General features: G+C 36.1%; 1 protein-coding gene across 2 annotated transcripts in view; it reads right to left on the reverse strand.

Moving 5' to 3' along the window:
• The window catches only part of poc1b (POC1 centriolar protein B), a 32,024-nt gene that overhangs the window by 8,438 nt on the left and 8,868 nt on the right, over nucleotides 1-14,718 (reverse strand). The gene's annotated exons all lie outside the window — the stretch shown is intronic.

Here is a 14,718-nt window from a genome sequence, read left to right on the forward strand (position 1 = left end):
ATACTGCCAGTGACCTGAAACCACTAAATGCCAAGTCCACAGGATATGATATAACTCTCTGATGCAAACCAGGCTGCACTGACGAACCTGCTTCATCAATTTGGAATAAAAACAATGGATTAAAAAACAACCAGACAGAATGATGTAATATCATTAGGGGACTCTTTCTAATTCATTAAATTAGAATTGAAAACATGAATTCGACTGGTGGAACTCAAATTGAAAGCCCTCATTTGAAGAAAAGGGGGATCCCTCTACAAAAACGGGCAAAGAGGGACGATGAATGCTGCGTTCTGACCCAATTCCTATCAGAGGCACAGATTCAGATCCCACAGACTGGATGAGTCATCAGGCGCATTTGTACACACACACACACACCTAAATGGTTCGAAGCGCCCCAGAAGCGCCCCAAAATCAGGTTGAAGGAATCAAAAACCAAATTTATATAGAGAAGGTGATATATATATATATATATATTTATTGTTACTAGTGGTAACAGTAGTATCATTACTCCAGTATTTGGTATCAAGTGATCCTTCAGAAATCATTCTAATGTGTTGAATTGCTGCTAAAGAAACATTTCACATTATTATCAAAGTTAAAAAACAGTAGCTCCATATTTTTTTGGAAGCTTTGATATTTTTTCAGGATTCTTTGATGAATAGAAAGTCATTTATTTGTGTTTACTTGTTAACTTTCATAAATTTAAAGCAGCTGAGTAGTGTTTGACCTCCAAGTTGACCCAAAAGTTTTTACTGAAAGAATTAATACATATTCTTGATCTAAGCCTAAGAATCCCTTTTAGCTTTGTTGATACCGTAGCTTTGTTATTTTCCACAAAGAATATGACAAGTACTGTAAAGCGACAAGTTCCTAGAAATGTCCATCATTTCCCTATCCAGCACATTCTACAGCATTCAAACACCTCCATTCATTTTACACTCAAGAGCCTGTGACTCACGGTGCTCAGCAGAGTCGTGATGGAAAAATTCTGCATTAAATAACCTTGTGAGAACGGCCAAAGTTGGTTGCATGCCGCCTGAAACGCTTGTTTTGTCTGGGACGTGGCTCTTTTTTGTTACTGTTTGAGCCCTGTTGCCTGGAATGCAGGCAAGGTTAAACATACAGGCTGCATTGTAGGTGGTGGTGGTGTCAACTGAGGATGTGTAGGTGGAAATTTAGCCCCTCGGAGTAGGCAAAGATGAGTCAGTGCAAGAAAACTGAAGGTTAAGTCTTGAAGGTGCAGTTTATGCACTATTTTAATTTGCCATAACTAAGATACAAACAGAAATTCGTTTACTATCCTCGGGTAAGATGCCACTGTAGGAGTGGATAAAAATATAGATCTTAAAAACAGACTTCGCATGACACATATTCGGCCTCAGTGTTGGGCAAACTCAGAATATGAGGCTATAATTTATCCTGGGTACAGTACAAGCTAGGGGTGGGCAATATGACCAAAATCTTAGGACTTGGAACCATAGATTTTTCATGATTCATGTTTCCAGTGTCATTATCACAAAAAGACTAATACTAGACTAAATTAAAAAGAAAACAAATCAGTGAATAAATAAGAAAAATAAATTAATTACAGGAAATAAGACAAACTAGGGTAGAACAATTAAGAAATGCTGCATACACTACATAAAGTGATGAAATGTAGAAAAATAATACTGTGCAAATATGATACGTTTCTAATATATATTTAAATGTTTCTTCTTTACATTTATAAGTGATTAAGTCAAGAGCAGCAAGAGATTGTCTGTCTTTTGTTATTTGATTAACGTGAATGACAGACAGCAGGAATTTTAGACTGCTGTCATTGCCCAGATCCAATATACGGCTACACGTGTGTTTTCTTTCTTAGCTTTTTTTTTTCACTTAAAACCTAAAAGTATTGTGCTTATGAAGAGGTTTGTGTATAACTGTTCAAGGCCTATAAAATGGCAAAAATTACTCACCAGTGCTTTATTAGCACCGTCTTCATGTCTCTGCTAGAGCGTGCATATAGTAAAATGAGTTCTCTTTTGCTGCTGATTGCCTCTCAACAGCTTAAAATAAGTTGTTTTTAAACCGCAAAGCTTAAAAACGCATGCAAATGATAAATTTTTCCGTGACCACGTATCAAAGCAACGTCAAATGAGAAAGTAACTGTAATGGAGACAACAGTTCAAAATTTCTACTAGTATATCGCCCACCCCAATACAAATCAAAAACATGCTAAATGCTACAATTAGCCTTCTTTTTGATTGATTAATTCGGATTATGTTTCTATTTTAGTCAGAATAAAACATACTAATGTTTCGTTAACTCAAAAGACTTACTTCGCATATTGTGCAGTGGTGATTCTGCATATAAAAAGTTAAGAGAAAATGTAACAAAAACATAACATAACACCGCAGCAACCATTGATGCTGCATAACTAAATTCAATAAAGAGAATAAGCAGAAGAAAAAGAAGAAAAAGAAGAAAGCCACAAAGGCAGCGTACGGTTTAAACTCTACAGCCTAAATATAATCCATGGCAGAGCAAAGTATGTGCTTGGCTCAGGTCAGCTCACTTTGGTGCTGCTCGTAACAGATACAAATTGATGCTCATTGTGGTAGCCGTAATGTTTCAGAGCAGGAAACCATTAACATGGCATTACGCGGCGGATGGAGGGCAGGAAATTAAATTCGGCTGTCTTTGAGTAACTGATGTCACAGTTCTCCCTGTGGGTAATTGATTATTACTGCCTTCCGCTGGCTAAGAGCACCGTGGATGTGGGTCATGCAGGAATGGGGAAAACAGAGAGGTATGTTGAGCTTGAGTCGAGATGATTCGTTCAATAAACCGTCCCATTCAGATCTCGAATTCAACTTAATGAATCAATCTGGTCGCAACAGTTTTCTGGATTCAAAGAAACATTAATAATTTATATTTAAGTCTGTTTCTCATGCAAAGCTCCTTATAAAGACTCGGAAAAAATGATAGAATTAGCTTCCCGTGCTATACTTCCTTCCCTGTCGCCACGTCTATTTTTTGCCATCTGCATAGAAGTCAAAGAGGAAGAAAGGATAACTAAAGAGGAAAGTCATGATAACTGAGCCAGAGAAATCGTAAATAAAATGCAATCAAAAGACAAAATGAAAATAAATTGTCAATTATTTTAAGGAATTAAACTAAAATAATTATATAGAAATTATACATATCTGATTTAAATATATATTTAGATTTTTCTCATAAAATATAAACAATAAGACAATTATTCATTATGTAGAAACAAATATAAAAACATTTATATCCTACTATATCCTTTATAAAATATTTTATAGAAATACTGGTTAAATCATACAATTACACACACACACACAAACTAAGTTTAATTTAACATAAATTGAATTTAAAAGGGATAATTTAGGTATTTATTAGACAGGAGGTTCATAATACATCAGTTAAAAATATATGTCCTGTTTTATCCGGTTTTCCTCCTCATCATCATTTCCTGTCCTTATCAATAAAACTGCAAACAGTGTCCAACAAACAATATTACCCATCCAATAAAGTTTTGACCTTTATAGTCATTCACCTACATTTGCTACTCTACTGAGGGACTTCTACATACCACACTGAAACACCAGATCTGTACCAATAACCAAACCATTCATACAAATAAAAGGATTATATAAGCAAACACATGCTGATAACCGTATCACATAACTGCAATAAAAAAACTAGCTATACAATGACTACCAAAGTACCTTTCTTATCTTGGTTTTAATGCTCAACCCTACTGATCTTACAGCCAATGATTAACACCAGGGTCAACAGCCCACTGCCTGTAGAAGCTTTGCTATCAGCAGGAGATATCACGCAGCCAACTGACACCTCATTGAGATGTGTTGTATCCAACGCTCATCGGCAAACTGTTCACACCGAGAGAGAGAGAGAGAGAGAGAGAGAGAGAGAGAGAGAGAGAGAGACAGAGACAGAGAGAGAGAGAGAGAGAGAGAGAGAGAGAGAGAGAGAGAGAGAGAGAGAGAGAGAGAGAGAGAGAGAGAGAGAGAGAGAGAGAGAGAGAGAGAGAGAGAGAGAGAGAGAGAGAGAGAGAGAGAGAGAGAGAGAGAGAGAGAGAGAGAGAGAGAGAGAGAGAGAGAAGAGAGAGATTCCACATCCTCTCTTCTGCTTTTTGTGGCCTCACAATCAAACACTGTTGTATGTGTGGGAGAAAAAAAGATAAGAAAACACTTGCACAAAGTTAAATGAGAACATGATGTCCTATCACGCTGTAAAAATGTTTGACACAAAAAGGCGATGTGCTGTACATGTGGCACACTGTGCAAACAGAAGTGACAGTGGGAGATCTAATGGTGTTAATGGAGCTGTCATATAAAAATCTCCTAAATTGTGTGAAAAGAAAGTGGGACTAAGGTTATATGACAAGCCAGAGGCTGATTGTCAAACATTATGATGAAAGAGGCCAACATGGTTTAATATGCTCCCATGCTCTGGCTAAATTAGAGCCAAAATACATATATATGTATATGCATTTTATATATTTATATTATGCATAAAAATATGTAATATATAAACAACATGTTTCTTAAATATGTATGTAAAAGTACTATCTATAAGTATACAGTACACACTCACAGTAAACAAAAACTTTTGTATATATGTACACACACACACAAATATATATATTCAGTAAGAATATTACAAATATGCCATCAACTTGCAATGTGTATGTGTACTATATTCTACTACTACTACTGTCTAAAAACACAGCTAATAACACAATATGCAATTTAACTATTATTCTAGTTCAAGAAACATTTGCATGTGTAATTCATCCTTTTTTTATTTGTGTCCACCCTGTTGCCTTCCTTACCGCACTTCCACTTATTTTAAGTGCAGTCAGCACTTCTGTTTCCGATCTCACCCCCTGCTCTTCTCTTTCTTCCTCTCTCTCCATCAGCCACTTCTGCTTTAATTTTGAACTCTCTTGCTCAACGTCGGCTGTGCACAGCTGCAGCTAAGACGGAGCCAGAATACTGTGGATTTTCCATTTCAGAATGGGACATTGTGAGAAATTGTCTGGTCCACAGCCGTGGACTCCAGACTGATTCAAATGCATATTAGCTACAACAGAACATTGCGATTAGTAAGGCATGAACTGCAGTTGATGAAGACAAGACGTGATGGTGCTGAAATGAGATGAGCTGGCGACACCTCAACTGCTGTCAGATGTGAACTCACGAGAACTACTGCTGTGAAGCAGAACGCTGAAAGCTAAAATGGGAAGTACTTTGGGAAGGGAACAGAAGCTGAGTGGTGGTAGTCCTGGAGTTTAAGGTGCACTCGATAATTGAAAAGCGGTGTGGCAATTACTGGAGATTTGCTGGTGTCAAAAGATCTGCTTTAAAATGCTGCAGATATTCTCTGAATCTCTCAAAATTATGTTCAATATCTGCACTATCCTGTCACCTACCACAATTTGATAATATGCAAATAAACAAAACTTACACACATACATACAGCCATGAAATAAAGAAATATTTATTTTCATGATTTTGCTATTTTATATATTGTATAGTGTGTGTGTGTGTGTGTGTGTGTGTATATATATATATATATATATATATATATATATATATATATATATATATATATATATATATATATATATATGATATATATATGAATATTAAAATAATGTTTTTTTCACACATATACATGCATGCTATTTTTAAAGAATTAAAATTAATATTTTTGAATATTTGTATATTTTAAAACATTTTTCACTTATATTATTATATTAATTATATTATATTATATATATTTGTATACTATACTATACCATACTATACTATATTATTCCATACTATACTATACTATACTATAGAAAATATAATTCTATGTATATATAAAACATGTAATTCCGAAAGGGGAAAAAAAAAATCATCTTGAGAAATAAATTTAACTCTTCAATACTATGTAATTTTCATATTTATGGTGGACTATAAAAACTGTTCTTGCACTTTCTCGCCTGCTTGTTTTTCTGCACCCTGCTGAGTGTAATACTGGCAGGCAGGCTGTGTCCCTCGCAGGAGTCTGCTGTGCGTCTTTTCGTATCATTAACCTATTTTAAATCCGCTTTCAAAGAATTAGGCAGTTTTTTAAATATTTACCCCTCTCTGCAACGCATGCCAAATGACGCACTCAGCTGGCATGGAAGAAAATCATTTCCGCATTACAGTGCTTAACACACAAAGCAAATAAGCAGAACCGGTCAGAACATAAAATGCCCTAACTATGATCCAGTAATGAATACCAACTGTTTATATTTAATCTGCAAATCAGCGGATCAAAAAAAAAAAAAAAAAGAGAAAACATACAAGTCTCCCTTATTTTGAATAATTCTTCTGAATTGAAGTGGAGCAAAAAGTCTCTCACTAATCCATGCTTACAAGCTCTCAGCACTGCAGCAAATGGAGCGTCCAGAGTGAAAGTTCAGCCATCTGACTGACAGCTACAGCAGCAGGTGGTGCAGGGTCCAGCTGAGCCTCTGCCCTTCACCAAGCTCCGCCAGGGAGTCTTAGCCTCAGCATGCTGCCTCTCAACTCCACCATTACTCCCTAAACCGGACAGACAGAACCTTAACGTCAAATCAGCCTGAGAGCAACAGGAGCTGGCAAACTCGGTTCAACCTGCTCCTATTACCCACTTAGCAATGTGGCTGCAAAATGCTGATTCAGACAGTATACGTTTTAATGACACTTCCTTCCTAGATACCTAATTTTAGAACTGTGTGGCTCTTTTGGGAAGAAGGCAATCTCAGAATGCACCACAAGTTTAACATGGTGAATCCGTCATACACATACAGCACCGCTGCACTAAAAGAGTCCTGAGCTCGGATCCCGTCCCCACTGACTCTCGCACTTCACTTTCTGTTGTTACTCAACTGTCCTATCAAAGTAAAAGCAAAAACAGCAAAAGAAAAAGATGGTGACGCTATCTTAGGCCCTGTGAGAAAGAATAACAATGTGCATCTGCATTACAAACCATTGTGTTTTATATAATTAACGTAATACAATTATATGGTAAGACACACCAATTTGCAGCATCAAGAAGCAAAGTGAGCGGTTTTGTACAGCTAATATTAGCTTGAAGCAACAAATGGTAAGAATACAATGGATAAATCAACTTTTATCTAAATAATGATTATTTTTCCCAAAGGACCAGTGGATAGGCCAAAATGTAATTTCTGGCTATCACTGAAAGGCTGATAATTAGTTTTTTAATTAAAATTACATTTGTTTGAAATCTAAAAATAAAGTTTGTTTAAATATGAAAAATATTTATTTATAATATAATTTATATTATTAATTAAATTTACATCGCTACTAAACAAATCAAACATTATTAATTATACAAACAAACAAATTTAAATTCATTAAAATATATTCAAATCATATTTATTATTGAGATTACTGATAAATAACACGATGTTTTTGCATTTTAAACTTTTGAGGACTATTAAGTATTAGTATTATTATTAATGTTATTTCTATATTAAAAACATTATACATTTAATATTATGATACAAAATTTAAGATTTTATAATAAATATTCTGTGACTGGTTAAAGACTACATTTAACAGCATTAATGAATTCTTAAAGATTAATCACATCTTCAAACATGAATTCTACTAATTTTAATAACAGGAATAGAAAGAAATCAATCAAAGAGATTAGCTGCTGTTAGATGTTGGCAAGGGAAATTGAAAAGTAAAAATAGAGGAAATAAGCACGAACAATGAAATACCCAGTATAACGATAAATGTCAAAATAATAAATTTAAATGAAATCTCTAATACTTTTCAATAACAATATTCTAGACAAATATTTTGAATCCTAAATTTTAAGCTTATTAGAGTATGTCTCTATTACCTAAGCGTATGTGCAAACTTTCAACTCATTGGAAATCAATGCAGCATGTGTCTCTAGAGGCACAGCGTGTGGATGCTCTCACGTTTCCTGTGCCACTGGAGAAATGAGGCATTGATGAGATGATATCAGCGGAGAGGAGTCTCGGAATAGTGTCACCGTATGAAAAGGCTACAGGCTCTTGAGCAAGGCACATCCGTAGGTCAACCCCATAAAGCAGAATATCAAGGCTCCCCTGCACTTCCTCTCTTTTGAGCTGGTGCCAGAGGCGGCAGATTACTGAGAAGAGCTTCCTGTTACTCTAAATAAGTATGACCTCTGCAATTCAAATTGAAAATGTAAAACTACAGGTGCACTCTTCCACTCGCTGAGTGGTGTTGGTGTGTGTGGTTTGTCATGTACAAATTAAATAATGATATTAAACTTCCAGCATATATGGGAAATCTAGGATATTCACTATAGTCGTCGCTTTCTGTGATCAGTCGAGAGCCTTTAGCATCCAGCAAGATTTAATGCCATCTCAGACTTCCAGTAAAGTTATATGTCTGAGAACTATAATATATATATATATATCTATAAGCTGATGCAAGGTGTTGCTTAAGCAGCATGAGCAAGAACAGACAGTGAAAGCTTTTCATTCTAGTTCAAGCCGATTAGAAAAAAAAAAAAAAAAAAAAAAAAAAATCACGCCTGTATTGGTCTTTTTCTTTGAAAGTTCCCACGATTTGATTCCTCTGAAAACCTATTAGTCCCAGACCGACAGCTTTAAAGAAGTCTGCTAAAACTTTTGGACTCAAAAGGAGTGTGCACTACATTCATTTCATCTCAGTTTCAAATTAAGCTGATCAACAGAAAGAAAATTACATTTATTCAAAAAAAAAAAAAAAAAAAAAAATTCTGATTATATAGACTTAAAAAAAAAGTGAATATTCAGACAACAATATTACAGTGAGAATTGGTTAACCAACATAAATTACTTTGGGAATGCTATATATTAAGCAGACAGAAGCAGATAGTAGCGTTGAAACCGGAACAGAGTTTGGGCATCTCTGGCATATCACATACACCTACTACTTGAAAGGTGTGAAACTAGTGGCCAATTTTATCCCTAGCCAAAAAAACACTGGCATCTCCTTCCCTATGCCTCCATGTGCTTTGGAGGAAAAATAAATAAATCAGGAAGCGAAAAACGGTGTGGCATGTCCAGAATGAGCTTTGGGCTTGACACCTGACCCACTGCTGCCTCGAGGGGGTCAATGCAGGTCAAGAGAATTATGGGAAAGAAGACCGGCATGAAGAGACGCAGATGTTTTCCAACAGTGGCCTGGAAAAAATGTTGATGCACTTGGGTAAGTAAACACGAGAGAGTCACCTACACCATTCCTCCACATTTCTTCCGTCACCTCCTTAAAGGTTAGTCTGAGGTCAAGCAGATCCTCCCTCTGCAGCCTAAAATAAGCGCCACTGTTTACGTTGGTTCTTTTGCATGGTAATACTGAAGGTGGTCAGGCAGTGGAGACCCATTACTGTGGTTCACCCAAAACCCAAGGCTATTTACAGAAAGTCAATAAAAGATTCTAGTGTTAAAAGGGGATGCAGCAGACCAGAGTGGGCGTAAAACAACTTTTCTCATTTTAATCTTGGCCTTACAACAATGACCACAAGTTACAGAACAATACCTTACAGAGGACTTCTATGACCCAAAGTGGGTTCAACAATACAGTCATTTCAAATTCAAAGCAGTTCTTCCTGTGATATCACCAAGGGCTCCTGCTGAGTGACCTCCATGACCACTTTTTAACCCCAAAATACTCCATAGCACCCGTTTCATGATGGGGTGATACACTAATCCAAACAGTGATAGACACATATCAGAATACAGATGGCCTTTTGAGTCAGGGCTATCTTTCTGTGATGTCTGGTTGAAAATTATGGCTTTAAAGGGGTCAAAATGTTATACATGTATAAATGTTATTAACTTTTGTTACTATTCATATAATAAACATTTTATATATTAAATATATTTAAATAATAAATAATTTGTTACTTATACATTTTTAATAATAGTAATAACAAATGTATCAACTAGTTAAGAATTATATTATTTATATACTAGAAACAAATTTAAAATTATACATTTTAAATGTTTTTTATGAATATATAAATGTAATAGTATATATAAAATGCATAAAAAGTTTTGGTTGCATCAGTAAGAATCCATGGAAAATGCATAATAAATCATTTAAAAATAAATAAAATTATAAACTGAAAAAAAAGAAAAAGAAAAAAAAAATATCCAAAAATGATTCATTTTAAAGATCGTTTTAAAAACCTTTCAAAATTCACATTCAGACCAACACCTACATGCTAAAACCCCATCAGCATCTCTAAAATTGCTGGATAACTAGTTGACCATCCTACCCACCTCTGTAACATAGAGTGGTAATTTGAAAGCATTTGTCTAGCCAGATTTAAGCAGTAATGATTACCCTTGTCTATACTTCATGCAATTGTATGCATGATGTGAACCCTCCATTATGTATAATATACAGTTGCTCAGCCAGATGTGTTGGGAGCCTGAGTAAAGTAAGAAAACAAGGGCAATGTCAACTCTACAAAACACAGAGAGAACACTGCAGGACATATGACTTCCACCGTGCCAGTCAATAGGGATGCACATCCTGTAATTTGATTCTGGCTAATCCGATTGATCCATGCAAAATCAGGAACATCAGCGAAGCGCTTGTTAAGCGTGTTTCCTAACTCATTTCCCTCACATGAGGTAGTCTGTAAATAGCACAAAGAGAAAGTGGCAGAGCGAGTGGGATGAGTGCAGTCTTCATGAGATGTAGGGGAAGCGGAGGTGAAGCAAGCAAGCAATTTTCCCCCCAGCAGCGGCGCAAGTTTCTAAAAATACAATCATGCGATGGCCAACGAAGAAGGCATAATGAGATTTCAGACAGCTGTAGTGTCTGAATATGCTAACTCGAGGTCTGGAAGGATGTCACGAGTCAGGGGGTCAGGAGGATAAAAACGTATTACAAATGGAAGTTGTTGGTAGTTATGTTAAATTACCCAATCATTTTGCATGTTTCCAAACTGAATAGTGAAATATACCTGGCCATTTATTGATGCGAGAGCACTGTTATTTCCAAAAAAAGCCACAGCTATACAATGGTTACAGACGTTTAGCTTTTCAGTGTCAGATACGTAAAAATCCAGATATTGGGAAAAATATTTATCTACATAATTTTTTTCTCCCAATAATTGTATTTTCAATTTTATATTAGTTTATATTATATTGGTATTTTCCATTTAATTTTTGTTGGTACCATACCAGGGCTTTCTAAAGGTTTCTAAACATTGATTTGGCCAAAAGTGCAATAGAACAGAGACATGGAGAGATTCTGACCCTGGGTCATTTCTCAGGTTGTGGAGGTTTCTCTGAGTTCTGTGCTAATGGTCATTTAGCTTCCAGGCCTGATGGAAAAGAGGCCTCACATCGCCTGGTGATCGTATACATCATATAGCCATCATGTCTCAATAAAATTTGTCTCATATATGGAAAAGGCCTCAGTATTAAATCCAAAGTAAAGATACACTTTCCAATATTGAAAATGGCATATAATATACAAAAGTTGTAGTATTGCGTCGGAAAATAAAATCAATCATTTAAAATGCTACAAATGAGGCTTCACAACATTAAAATGAACAGTATGAAAAATGGATATTAGTTTTTATAATGGCTACAGATAACATTTACTCAAAAATATAAGGGTTAGTCAAATTGTAAAGAAAATACTATTGAATATCCAACATCATTACGTTTAAAAAAATCTCTAATAGAATTTGATAAATGAAATGGATCCAATATATAATGGATTCCTAAGATAATGATATGTATTAGTGATGATTGGCTGCAATCCATTCTTAAAGAGATATTTAATTATGTTAAATTATGTCATTAATTACTCACCCTCGTGTCGTTCAAAACCTGTAGATCTTTGTTCATCTTCACAATACTAAATAAGATATTTTTCACCCTGCATACACAGCAATGCAATTACCACATTCCAGGACCGGGAAGAGAGTAAGGGCATAATTGCTAAAATAGCCCATGTGAAGAAATTGTTGAATAAAGTCATTTCTTGCTTTCTTTGCACACAAAATGTATTCTCGTAGCTACATAAAATTACAGTTGAACCACTAGTGTCACATGGACTATTTTAACAATGTCCTTACTACCTTCCTGGGCCTTGAATGTGTCAGTTTCATTGCCATCTATGCAGGTTCAGAAAAAAAAAATATCTGGAGGAAGATGAGTGAAGGTTTAAAACGACATGAGCTAGTAATAAATGACGGAATTTTCATTTTTGGATGGACTATCTTTTTAATCGCCCAGTATGAATGAGATGGTTAGAATGCAAACACTGAATAATACACAATGTATGAATTATTTCCAAGCAAAAACAACAACAAAAAAAAATTAATCCCTTCCTGTACACCAGGCTAAACGTCACATTAACTTCACATCACATTGTAGAGCTTTTCATTTTTTTGTAAACTCGTGTAATTCCTTTTGAATTACTGCTTGCTATCAGGCTTAATAAAAAAACAGTAAAACAAGTCACTTACCAACAGAAAGCAATGTAGGTAAATTCACAAATACACGGAAACAAGAGGGTCACTGTGTGGGATTTAATTTAAGATAAACCCCATTGCTACACAAATACTGGATAATCTGCTTTCGAACTTGCTAATACCAAATCAACTGCAAAGTAGCTGTGGGAAACTGCGACACACAATGAACTTGTCGGTAATTGCGAGCCAGAAAGACAACAGGAATCTTACCATATAACTCCTAAACCACTACAGGATTTTATTGGCTTTTATCTTTAAAAATGGTTCAACATGACTAGATTTAAAAAAAATAAAATACTTTTTTGTATAAAATCAGCTTGCGAAAATAGAATGTCATGCCAAGGAAATGTTTTTAAAGCAGTGTTTGAAGGGTTAAAAGGTCATGTGTAAACAGACTTTAACGCACTTTGAGATAAGGGCTGCACTGACCTCAATCTCTTAACACCGCATATTTGGAGAGTGTTTGAGATAGACGTGAATAATGCCGTTGGCGTAGTCATTGCTCTCACACGAGGAGGCCCTGTGAGGAATGTGGAGCTTTATGGTTAAGTGCACTTTAGCTGGGCCTTGCCTTCTTTCAAAGTTCCCGTCAAAGCCCCCATGGCACAGTTCAACCCGAAGACTTCCCCTCATCTTCAAGGGAGTAGGTGTGAAGGGTTAGAGGGGACAGGGAATGAGTAATACTAACACATTTCCCAGAGGCAAGGAAGAATGCTGTGACTTGTGCGGGGTTAAGCCTGTAAGGCCCGGACGGGTCGGCAGAGAGGCGCCTGACAGCCCTCGCGGGTCTGTGGCTGGAGGTGGATGTTGGGGCTTAGAGAAGAGGAGGAAGGGGCGGCAGGGAGAGCGGGACAAGAGGGGTTGAGGTTCAAAGGGTCACGGACATTCCCCGCGTGTTTCATTGTGAGCTGCCGAGGCCAGCTGACGCCAAACAGACAACAGCGGTGCTGTCGGCGTGCGTGTGGTGTTTGCGTAAAAGAGAAAGGAAAACAGAGTCGGGAAGGGTTGGTGTGAGAGAAAGAGGCAGGGAGGGGCCCACGGTGTAAGACTTCAGGAAAAACAAACAGGAAAAGAGCGTAAAATGTATAATAGAAGGTAAGTGTACAAAAGGTCATGCTTAAAAAAATATGTGGATTTATGACTTACATGCATACCTATTCAGTTCAGGACAGTTGTTATTTGGCTCTTCCTTCTCTTCCTTAAATTTGTTTTATTAAAACACATAACCCACAAAACCAAAATTAAACTAAATTCAATTAATTTAAAAACAAAACACAGCACAAATAAAAAAAGCTAAAATCAAAAAAAAAAAAACTAAAAGCAGCCAAACCAAAAACTAAATTAAATGTTTTTTTAGGCACCTGGCCATTAAAAAAATATTACAGAAAATAATACAGACAAATCAAATGGCAAAAACAAAACATTTAAAACAAAAGCAGGTCAAATGAAAGGGGAAAGGTATTTCTTTAGACACCTGGCATATTAAAAATGTGGTTTAAAAAAAAAAAAAAAAAACAACCAAAAATTCTGTTATAGAAGTGCTGTGTTTGTGACCATATTTTGAAAAGGACCCTGAAAAGAAAGCATAATACAAAAACCCTACAAGTGCTTTGGGAGAAGGAAAACATTTGATTCAGGAAGAGTGAGATGGAGTAAACGAAGTGGGAGAGAACGCTGGTTTAGGAATAGAAATGAATGACTTCCTAACAGGTGGGCCGAGGGGATGCAACTTACCCTCTAACCCTGACCAGCATTGAGTTTCAGCTGTACCTCCGGAGCCCATGACCCTCCTGTACTCTCACTCAGAGGAAGCTGATTTGTTTTCTTACCCCCGTTCATTTCAAACACTCATGCCAAGTGAGAAAAAATCTTTTTATCTAAGCCTGAGCTCTATTTTTCCAACAAACCCAACCAAAACTCACCTCTTCACCACCTAAAAATATAGCTTCCACACCAAATTAACCAAGAGTTTGTGTAGGTAGATTTTTTTGTTTAGTTTTCATAGCTGTTTTTTGAGCTCAGAAAAATTAGCTCATTTTTTTCCATCAGTGAAAAGCGATGTTTTGATAGCTCATCCTACGCAGTTCACAGAGTCGCATCCACCTTCCATTCATGCTACGTTAAAAATAACTCATACAGGTGAAGAGA

The sequence above is a fragment of the Puntigrus tetrazona genome, chromosome 25, assembly GCF_018831695.1.
Source record: "Puntigrus tetrazona isolate hp1 chromosome 25, ASM1883169v1, whole genome shotgun sequence".
NCBI lineage: Eukaryota > Metazoa > Chordata > Actinopteri > Cypriniformes > Cyprinidae > Puntigrus > Puntigrus tetrazona.